The sequence below is a fragment of the Nuphar pumila genome, chromosome 10 (genome assembly GCF_984573655.1).
Source record: "Nuphar pumila chromosome 10, dmNupPumi1.hap1.1, whole genome shotgun sequence".
NCBI classification, from domain to species: Eukaryota; Viridiplantae; Streptophyta; class Magnoliopsida; order Nymphaeales; family Nymphaeaceae; genus Nuphar; species Nuphar pumila.
The window spans coordinates 6,010,055-6,021,899 of record NC_143258.1 but is presented as its reverse complement, the minus strand read 5'-3'; the positions used below and the strand labels follow the sequence as shown (position 1 = coordinate 6,021,899).

At 37.9% G+C, this 11,845-nt stretch overlaps 1 pseudogene; it reads left to right on the top strand.

The window, feature by feature from the left end:
• The first annotated feature begins 8,634 nt into the window (after positions 1 to 8,634).
• LOC149823360 (protein SENSITIVE TO PROTON RHIZOTOXICITY 2 pseudogene) lies at positions 8,635 to 9,597 on the top strand (annotated as a pseudogene).
• Positions 9,598 to 11,845: the final 2,248 nt, after the last annotated feature.

Below are 11,845 nucleotides of genomic sequence, written 5' to 3'. Positions count from 1 at the left end.
ACCCGTTAAGACCCAAACCGTTAATACCTGAATCAGTTAACCTATATGCGTCTACATTTTCAGTCATACCCAGACCCGAACCCGACCCAAATCAAAACGGGCTTACTAAAGACCTGACCTGGTTATACCCGACCCGAAAACCCATTTAGCATGCCCTTTAGCACCAAATTGTTTTAGCCTGTTACTCTCTCTCTCTCTCTCTCTATATATATATATAACTGCTAGCTGCTCTTGGTTTTGCAAGCACAATAAATCAACATGGATGGTAATTAAATTTTTTTTCCTTCCAAATTAATGAGAGATTCCTTTATGGCATTGATAAAGGTCTGCCTTTTGTATGTAAAGGACATTGTGATAAGTGTTAAAGGGAATATGACTCAGATGTGATTATTAATGTAAGACAGTATTAATGAAGGCATTAACAATACCAAAATGTCAATAGTCATATTAAGGGAGATTAATTACGTACTATTGTAGATAAGGAGTGCATATTATAATGGTTTATTCTCTATCAAGAAACCACTTGATGTTTCTGTATAGCGTCAGTTTTTGGAAAATTGTCTACCAAATAGCGACACAGTTTTAGCAACGCCATGAGTTGTAAGGAGGGTAAGGATAATAATAAACTAGTAGATAGAGCCGGGAAGCTAGCAGCTCGGCTCAGAAATTGAGCTTGGTGAGCCGAACTACGAGTCGGCTCATAGGCAAATAAGCCGATCACGAACATGGCAAACTCGAGTCGGCTCATATAGGGTTTTTTTACATATTAAATATTTATATATTAGATTTTTTATGCATATAATATATATATTATATGCATAAAATGCATATTATACATGTATTATTCATATATTATATATTGTATATTTTATGAAGCTTTAAAAATGACGTAAAAATAAATGTTTTAGAAAATAAGCCAGCTCGTGATTGGCTTGTAACAAGCTCAAGCTTGGAACGGTTCTTGATGAGCTCGCGAGCCGAACCGAAGCAGGGGTGTACCCTTAATGAGCAGAGCCCGAACAGCCCAAGCTCGGCTCATTCGGCTTTTTTACTAGCCCTATTTGTAGATGATTACCCAAGAAAGGTTACTTCATGTGGCCATCGTTAACAACCTCTTTGGTTTTAGAGTTTCTACTCCAACAAAAGCAATAGGGATGGTAGTGGATCGGGAGGAAACGGGCCCCATCCTGCCTCGCCTAGTTTGGACCTGGGATGGAGGTTAAAATCAAAACCCATGCGGGAATCAAGGCAGGAATGGAGAACAGGATTTTGAGATGAGGCCGGGGTGGAGACCTTGTCCCCCGCCCCGCCCCGGTCCACTGCCATCCCTAAACAGCTAGGAAGAAACAGCATAAGACAACAATGGCTTTTAAAGATATTGTTGGACAAAAACATCTTGGAATTCTCTCTCTCTATCGTTGAGTTCTTACAAAAATGTAACTAATCTTGAATATAAAGCCAGGAAAATAACAAAAACATAAAAAATGATTTTTGAATAGGGCAAATGTTACTTGGTTTATGTTGTAGGGTTTTTATAGTGCTCACCCTAGTGACAAAACGATTATATCAGAAAAATAACGGCTGCAAAATTTCTCATAGAAATTGAATTTTTTTATATTTTCAGCATAAATTAAAATAGAGATACATATTTGAAAGAATAAATAAAAAATAGAAATACCCCCTCCCCGTTTGGACTGTGGATGGAGGACATAAAATGGGGATGGAGGCGAGGATAGAGGTTAAAATCAAAACCTATGCGGGGAGGGACTTACGCTTTCCCCCGCGCCTCCCTGTCCTTGTCCCCGTCCCGATCCCTCCCTTGCCCTGCCCCATCTCCAATCCTTCTTTAGGGATGGCAATGGATCGAGGGGAAACGAGGCCCCGCCCCGCCTCACTCCGTTTGGACCGGGGATGGAGGACATGAAACGGTGATGGAGGCAGGATTTTGAGACGGGGCAGGGGTGGTGACCTTGTCCCCCACCCCCACCCGGGTCCACTGCCATCACTATTACTTGGCCACAAGCGTGCGGCCCAAGTTTCTAAAAAGTAATATAACGTTAGGTATAAACTTCAATAATGATAATAATAATAATACTTAATGGTAGTGAAAAATAAAATAACAACAACAATAATAATGTTCAAAAGTTGATTAACCTGTTTAGGGGTGCTCCATTAGGATGAAAACACCATTTCTATGTTTTGCCAAAACATGGTGTTATGAAAATGTGGTGTTGGGTTTGCCAACTATATTCAAATGCAGTGTTTTGCCAACATCACTGCTCCCAAACTACAGAGGGTGTTGGGGAAACTACAATGCAATATTCCCAAACAGCAGAGGTTGTTGGAGAAACCGTAATGCACTGCTCCTAAACGGCAAAGAGTGTTGAAAAAAAGCACAACGCACTTCTAATTCAAGGCTCCCAAACAAACCTAAAAGGTCTTCGGTAAAAAATATAAACAAATAAACTACATGATGCTTATGCAGTCAGAACTGACGCTAGCCACAAGGTAAGGAAGGAAAACAAAAATCCATCTACTACTAAGTGATACCTATTGAAGGCAGAAATAAGCTTTTTAGATAGATCTTTCCTAAATACGTGGTGGAGATATTTCCTTCTCTTCATGGGAATCCAACCTCTCAAATATCCTGCTTAATGTACAACATTACACCATTTTACAAGTTTCCAATTCCAATTCCAATTCGCCTCCTCAAGTTGGAGCATGTGGATCTAACATGCCCAATTTGGTCTTCAACTGCAGCCCATGGCCTTGGTGAATAAATCTTCACATTGGAAAGTTGTGGGAAGAAATTGAGTATGGATTAATCTACTTTGGATCTTCTCTCATATAATGTAGCAATTCATTTCAATATGCTTTGTAAGCTCACGTTATACTGGATTAGTTGCTATATGCATGGAAACTTGGTTGTCACAAACCATGATCATGGATTGGGGATGTGGAATGCCAAGATTAACACATTAATAGGTATTTGATCCATGTGAGCTCACAACTAGCCGATGCCATCAAATGGTACTGGGCCTTTGCTGATGACGAAAAAATGGTAGACTGCTTCTTTGATTTTTAAGATATTGGGTTGTCTCCAATCATGATGCAGTAACTTGAAGAGGATCTTCGGGTCATGGGGAAGGAGACCCAATCTGAATCACAATATCCCACAACTTCTAACTTACTATTAGACACATCAAGACTCCATGGTCAGAAGTATTTTTGAGATATCAGAGAACCCATAGAGCTACCTCCATATGCAGTTTGAGTAGCTGACTCATGAACTGACTCAATATATGGACAACAAAGACAATATCTAGTCTCATGATGGTGAGATAGACAAGTCAACCAATGAGACACCAATATTTACTAGGATCTTCTAAGACATCACTATTATCATTATTGAGCTTTAATTATCAAATAAGCCGCAATGAGAATACATTCTCCTCAAAACTTGATAGGTAAATGGGTTTGAAAATGAATCACCCGAGCCACATTTAATAAATCCCTATGTTTGTACTTAATAACCCCATTCTGTTGTGAGATCGCAACATAGTTGTGTTGGTGGTTAATGCCCTTTTCCCTAAGATACTTTTGCATATCATTGAAACTAAATTTAGTACCATTGTTCGATTTAAGACTTAAAATGCTAGTACCGAATTGATTTTCAATTAAGTTGATGAAACCTTTGATATGAGTATAAGTTTCAGACTTATATCTCATGAGATATACCCATGTACATCTACTAAAATCACTGACTGGTCAAAAAATATTATGCTTTCAACATCGATTGAGTTTGATATCCACCCCATATGTCATAGAGCTATTGGGAAACAACTCTTTGGTTTGTTTGGCCATATGTCAAATATAACATTGATCATAGGGAATACATTCATTCACTTTATTAGAATCAATGAAAATACAAAGTCTCTAATTTGACAAAATGATCAAGTCTATAATGTCAAAGAAAAGAAGAAAAAACATGCAAAACATGTCTACTATTGATCTCAAGAATGTAAATACCTCCCTACAGCTTACCCGCTCCAATCTCCATCTTCGAGCGAGGGTCCTGAAGAAAACAATGATCTTGTTTAAATATATCTCTACATTTCAAATTATAAATGAGTTTACTAATGAAACTAAGGTTGAAATGGAACTGAGGAATGCAAAACAACATTTCTCAAGGAATGCACAGGACATTAGACAAAGTGATTTTTAGAGACAAAACAACATTTCTCAAGTGAGACACATGGGTGAACGATCGATTTGGTAGGCCAATAGGGGGGACATGATGCAGATATCAGAGAAATTAAATTAGATAAAGAATTTGTCATATGATCTGTAACACGTGTATCAATGACTCAAACTTAAAATATAGAAAGACATGCAAAAGGTTTAGAAAGATTTGCCATGGGTATAGGATTTTGATTACCTAATTAAGTTGGCAATAGTCATAATCTTATCATATTATTATTTGGGTGAGGTGAGGTATGAAATAACTTATAAAAATTTGCATGAGCCTCTCTTGTTGCTAAAGATCATGAATGAATTTCATAGCTCCACACAAACATGTAGGAACATTGATGTATGTGGAGGGCTCATTCCGCGTTCTTTTCAATTTGGTGTAATATGTTGATACAGACATCTTCATATGCTTAAGATTGATTGTTTTCTGTTGGATTTGATAAATCTTGGGTGTGTTTGATTGAGAAAAATGTTCTTAGAGTTTTGTCCAGAGTTCGACATATGATTGTGTATATATCACACTCAGATGCAAGATCTTTGTTAAGTGAGTTGATGATCCCTGATAGGATAATATCATTGCTAATATCATTGCACTGTTTCCATGCAACGATATTTGATGCAAGGGATATGGGCTCTGGAATCATATTATCAATAAAGCCCAATTGATTTTTGGCACTTAATGCCATGTGCATTGCTCGGCATCATATAGAGTAGTTGTTTTAGGCGTGGCTCTCGGATTATCTGAATGATGGAGGAAATATGAGTTCTCCATTGACTCAAAATTGGGCATGGAGTCATTGGATGAGGGGGGTTCATCACTGCTGTTCCCAAAACCATTAATGAGGATCTCTTACCTCAGAGCTCTAATATCATAAAAAATCAATAACTTGGGTAGTAGAGGCAATGAAGCAAGAAAATTGAATTAATTAATTAATGCACAATGCATGTATTTATACAAAACAAGAGAACACATCTAAGGGAGCTTTCCTTATCCAAAGGGGATTCCCAATCTTCTTGTTAGTGGAGGTTTCCTAATCCAAGGGAGATGTCAAGATTTCCTTTAATTGGTAGTTACCCAAAGCAAAAACAACTCTACCTCATCCCCTTGATTTTAGTTGGATCTTTCCTAAATATGTGGTGGAGATTTTTCCTTCTCTTCATGGGAATCCAACTTCTCAAATATCATGTCTAATGTATAATATTACACGATTTTACAAGTTTTTAATTCCAGTACCCATTGTCCACCAGTGAGTATACCCAGCCTCAGCCTTACAGCAAAGGATGTGCAATATTTGTAAGTTTCAAACTCATGAAATCTCATTAACTTGGTGACTTTCATGAGTCGCCCTTACCATATAACTAGAGCCATTGTGGGTATGAAGTGACCTAAACTTAGGGTATGTTTGGTTTGGCCACAAGTGGGGATAAAAAAATCCCCGGGAGAGAAAGTAGAGGTTGTGCATGTTGATCACAAGTAGGGCTGGTAAAGGAGACAAACTGAACTGAGGGTGCTCAAGCTTGGCTCATTTCTTGTGTTGAGATGAGCCGAGCTTGAGCTCATGAAAAGCCCGAGCTAAAGGAGTCGAGCACAAGCAAGCTCATTTACAATAAAAAAATATTTTTTTAAAGTCGAAAACAATAGAATTTGGACTCTAAACCTGCTAAGCCAAGCTCAAACTAACTCATTTACAAAATAAATGATTATTTTCAAACTTGTAAGAAATGGATTTTGAACTCTAAACTTATTGTAAACCATCTTCGTTCTATAATAAAAAATATATGTAAAATATATTTATTATTAATAAATGAGTGAACATTGGTTGTTCATGCTCGAGCTTGACTAGCCTGTTACAAGTTTGAATGAGCTCTTTAACGAGCCTAACATGAGACAAGTCATGAGTCACTCATCTCATTTCTCAGCCTTAGTCACAAGGTCAATTTTGCGACCAACTTTTACAAATTTCAAGACAAGAACAATCATAACATGCAGTCACAATCATAACTTGTACTTTTCTCATGTTTCACAGATCTTGAAAAAGTGAAGTGATTCTCATTTACTACAAGATCTTGAGAAAATCCAAAAATCACGTCATTGCAAACATGAAGTTATACCTCCATATTTTTACTTAACTGGTCAAACCCAGTATTACAATAGAACCCAGAGGCATTGGTGATCTCCCATTGTTTAGTCATCTAACCTGCCCCCCTCTTTGGAGTGCTGTCACTTTAGAGCTCCTAGGCAAAGGAGGTAATTCAGCATTGTCCCATCTACATGATGCGCTTGCTACTAAGACTATTTTGAGGGACAATCTCGCAATGAATTAAAAATTTGATTTTCTAAAGCAAATTTCAAGGAAATATATATCAGCATATATAAAATTTTAAACATGTAAACAAATATAAAAATGTAAAAAGAAAATATGAGAAGATGTTTGGCATTTTAACAACCGTTGAAAATACAGCAACAAAACGAAGATATTTTCAAAATATTGCTCTCTATTTGCAATTGCATATTCTAGTGATGATTCTATAGGCTCCTTGTGTGCATGATGATGTGTTGATGAGGGCTTTACATCAACCATGGAAAACCAGTGTAACAAATATCCTGATATTTATGAAAAAATCATGAAAAATTACCTGAAATTTTTAAATGGTAATTTATTGCGATATTTTCAAATAACTTGTTTTTTGTGAAAACATAAATATTGTGTTTTAAACATGATATGATATTGTATGTTTTAAATGTTATTTATTGTGAAAATATTGTGTTTTTTATTTTTAAATATTTTTATTTTTATTTATTCCTATTTTTTATTTGTTTATATTGCCAATATTTCACAAAAAATGCAAGCTTTTAAAAAAAAAATCTATTTCTTGCGAGTTTTGGCTGCCGATATATATTTTGCCATTTTAAACTTTTGTCACTATGTGGAAAACTAACTCACCCAACCAGTTGAGCCACTGGTTACTGAAAAGCATGGGCAGCAAGTGTACGTACTCAACAAAACATCCTAACTCATGCATGAGCAAAGGCTGCCCCTTCCTGCTAACCTACCCACAAACAAGAACAAACTTATGACCACTAGTGGATAAAGAAACTCCTATTACAACGTTAGCATATGCACGCACATACGCATGCTACTGTAATTTAGGGATGTAAACAGGTTGGATTTGGATCAGATGTAGCTGAATTTTATTAGGGCTGTAAACAAGCCGAATAAATCGAACAAAAGGTGTTCAGGCTCGGCTTGTTCTTGTGTTGAGCGAGCTGAGTTCAAGCTCATGGTAAGCACAATCAGGTGAGCCCAGCTCAAGTTGGTGCACTTACAAAGAAGTGCATTTTTCAAAATTAAAAATATTAAAATTTAGACTCCAAACCTACTGAACCAAGCTCAAATGACTCAATTTCCAAAATAAATACATTGTTTCAAAGTTGTAAGCTATAGGATTTAAACTTTAAACTTATTGCTTGCAAGCCAAATGCTTCAACCATCTATACTCTATGATATAAAATATTTGTAGACTATATTTACTACTAGTTCAGAAGCCATGCCGAACCTATTTCACGAGTTTGAACAAGCTCTTTACAAGCTGAGCAAGCCGAACCTATTTTGTGAGTTCGAACAAGCTCTTTACAAGCTGAGCCATAAGCAGCTTATCTCACTTCCCAGCCCTAGACTTAAGTTGGTCAGATTGAGAGTTGAGTTCAGATTCAGAACAATAATGTAAATAAAAGTACTACAACCGAATCGGAGTCTCTACCAAATCTAGCCAAACAGACTTGGATTAGGTCAGATGTCTAACTCAGACCTGAACCTTTTACATCCCTACGTGTTCTAAGAATGCATATGAGGGGGCAGGTTTTTTTTATGTGGGCCATATATGTACCTTTTTTGGAAATCCATCCCCTTCCCATCAGGTGGGGAACTACCCGATGTGTGGTCTAAATGCAATATCACCAAATTTTGCTGATATTGGATATAACCTCTCTCTCTCTCTCTCTCTCTCTCTCTCTCTCTCTCTCTCAAGTAGAGAGTCATTTGGTGAAGGTTCATCTTCATGGAGCCTATGTTTTTCAACATAGCTGGTGAGGAGCATTATGCATGGTTGGTAATGTGGTGCATAAATGGTATTTTAGAATTAATATCAGTACTGTGCTTATGAACAAATATGTCTATAACACTTGTAAATGATGGCATCCCTATCACGTAATGTAGTGGTAGTGGCATTATATGGTATTTTTTTATTACTTAGCGTGCTTGTTTTTTCCAAGGGTCTTAATTCCCAGGCAAGTTACAGGAAGGTTCTTCAACCGTCGTGTATTTGACCTATAAGCACTACCTTAGCAACTCATTAGAGGGAGAGAGAGAGAGAGAGAGAGAGATGGCAAAGCAACAGTTATTATACCATCTCTCCCTTCTCCATGACAAGATCCAACAAGTACAGGCACTAATTCATCTTGTTCTACCACACCAATCACCAACACAACAAGGATCAATTGCTTCAGAACTTGGAAGTATCATGCAAGAGGTTGTCTTAACAGCATCGTCCATGATGCCCATCTGTCAAAACATTGGCCTGAACACAGCAAAGATCCAGTCTGCTCCAAGGCTAGCTGAAGGGTTCCCTGTGGGACCAGGCCATGCTAGGGATCCGAGTGAGGCTGGTGGACCCCTTGAAGGTGAGGACTGGGTCTTGATGGAGGATGATGTTCATTTAGATGTTAACTCAAATGGGTTGAGCTTAGATATCTTCAATGATTTCCCCCAAGTGAACCATGGAGATAGTACTGGTTTGAGATTCAATGGTGACACATCTTCTTGTGAAATTATTGAAGTGAGTCCTGCTGACCTCTTGGCTGAGTTCACTCACTACTGCCATATATGTGGGAAAGGGTTCAAGAGGGGGGCCAATCTAAGAATGCATATGAGGGCTCATGGGGATGAATACAAGACCAACGCTGCACTTGTGAGTTCTAAGGGAAACACCAATGGCTTGGATAAGGGGCAAGGCCTAGAGGTTCCTAGAAAGTACTCTTGCCCACATGAAGGGTGCAGGTGGAACAAGAACCATGCCAAATTCCAGCCCTTGAAATCAATGACATGTGCGAAGAACCATTACAAGAGAAGCCACTGCCCTAAAATGTATGTCTGCAAGAGGTGCAACTGTAAGAAGTTTTCAGTGCTGTCAGACCTAAGAACACATGAGAAACGCTGTGGGGATCTCAAGTGGCAGTGCTCCTGTGGGACGAGCTTCTCTAGAAAGGACAAGCTTCTAGGTCATGTTGCCATGTTCAAGGGTCACACACCCTTTGTGAGGTGCTCAACTTTTGGAAGGAAAACCTGAAAACATGGTCGTAAGTGGTCATCTGAAGTCCTTGTATATTAGTTGCAGATTTGTTCTCTTATAAATAAGTGAAATCAATAAATTGAATATGATGAGGTAAGTTTCAGAATATCATTAGCATAACAAAACAAAAGGGTTGCCTTTGTAACCTTGTATCTCTGACTATAGATGTCGCTATGCCAATAACATGGAGAGTTTGTAATTGATGTACTTCTTTCTTTTTTTTGACAAATGTTGTTGATATACATAGCACCAGAAATAACAAAAAAAAAATCTTTATAAACATGGTGCCTGAAAACTTTTCATGTTTGTTTCCATGTATGCACTGATTCATGAATCAATATATAAAACTAAGATCAGAGGTTTCATGAGATTAGTAGTACACCAATAATTTTCTTTTATATGATAAATTTCTCCTTTCATTGTGAGAAAAAGCCAAACACTATAATCCTTTGCATAAGATCAATTCATGTATTCATGGGTATTTCATTTGTGAATAAGAAACATGGAAATTAGGCTATTCACAAGGATTACTGAACTTACAAACTCACTAGATTGATCAATTATAAACCGCTTTTTGCTAATAAGTTTAACGCAATATGTTCAACAAATCATAAATTTCTCGGAAATCAATTGATTGGATGATTAGATGGTTAGAACATATCAGTTCATAACAAAGTATATTGTCCCATCAGTTTCACAGGTGAGAGGTTTCTTCACTTGCCAATAGGGATGTTAATGGATCAGATTTTATCCAATATTTCACCAATAAGTTTGATGCCATTTAGTTGCATTTGGTAAGCTAAAACCATATCCGATTATAATTAGATGCAGATATGGTTTTGACTTTTTGCTACCAACCAAATCTAATGAATATTCGAATTTGATGGATATTGAATCTGTTTACATGTCAAAAAGCAGATTTGGTATGAACTCACTGTCCCACTCCAAATCCAAATTCGAATCTATTTAGCCAACATCCGATTAGTCAGATTTGGTATTGGCCACATCCAATCCAAATCCGAACCATTTACATCCCTACTTGCAAATAGCAAAATTATTGACAGATGGAAGCCTACTCTTCTGCTAATTCCCATGAACATGCATGCATATCCCCATGATCTCTTTTTATATATGTTACTTGAGAAACCAGGTTAGGGTTAGGTGACCTATCCCCACTGGATAGACGTCCCATGCTTAAGATAACATTCCAATACACGCACTGTCATGTTTTCCTAAGACAGACTCTCCCTATCAGCTAGGCTCGAAGTTACAGCTTGCATAGCACGCAGTAGTCCGAAAGATCCTTAATTCTTGCAGAAGTGTTTTGCTTTTGTGCACCATGATCCAAAATCCGGGTCAGGCTAAGGGCCCTCAGCCATGGACAGCCGTGGCCTGCATACCGCGCTACGGTATGACCCCTCCCCAACACCTCGAATGGTGTGACCGCACTAATTGTGGCCTTATAATGTGTTCTGCCCCGAACACTGGATCTGCTTTCATTTAGGACGCGTTGAACAAGTAGAGGGCCATAATTAGCATGGCCACACCATTCGAGATTCGAGGTGTTGGGGAGGGGCATACTGTAGTCGGTCCTAACCTTTTGTTTTTCAACAAGTACCTGCCCTTGGACTGACGATTGATCCAGTGATCGGGCCGAGTACTTTTGCACCGGTTACTGAAGCTGCTCCCTTGAGGCTCAAAACTTGAAAAAAGATTAGGTGCAATGACATTCCACATTTTTTATGTCACTGCACCCACCATCTGCTGTTGAGCTCGACAGCTGACAGGCTGTATGGGAAAGATGGAGGGTGCTCAAGTGCAGCAGCACATCAAAAATGTGCAATGTCATTGCACCAGATCCAGCCTCCTCAAACCCTTGTCTCCATACTGACAGCTTGAGCACTTGCTATTGCACCAAGCAATTGCCCTCATTGAAATCAATACAAAGCAGAGAAGTTGTTTTTGAAAATTGTTTTTTTTTGGTATTTTCTCATGTATCCCGTTTTCTCATGAAAATTCTAGGAAGCAAGATTAGCCGCTTAGATATTTTTCAAACGATATCAATCTAATAATCATAACATTTGTTCATAAGTGAGACATTTTTCAATGGAAGTGAGGATAAGTATGTAAAGTTTTAGCTTAAGATAAACCTTTTTTTTTACATGAGTGTTGGCTAATATTTTTTCTCTGTTTGGACAATTAGCTGATAATGATGCAAGAATGTGCGATGTGTATGGGTTGCAAA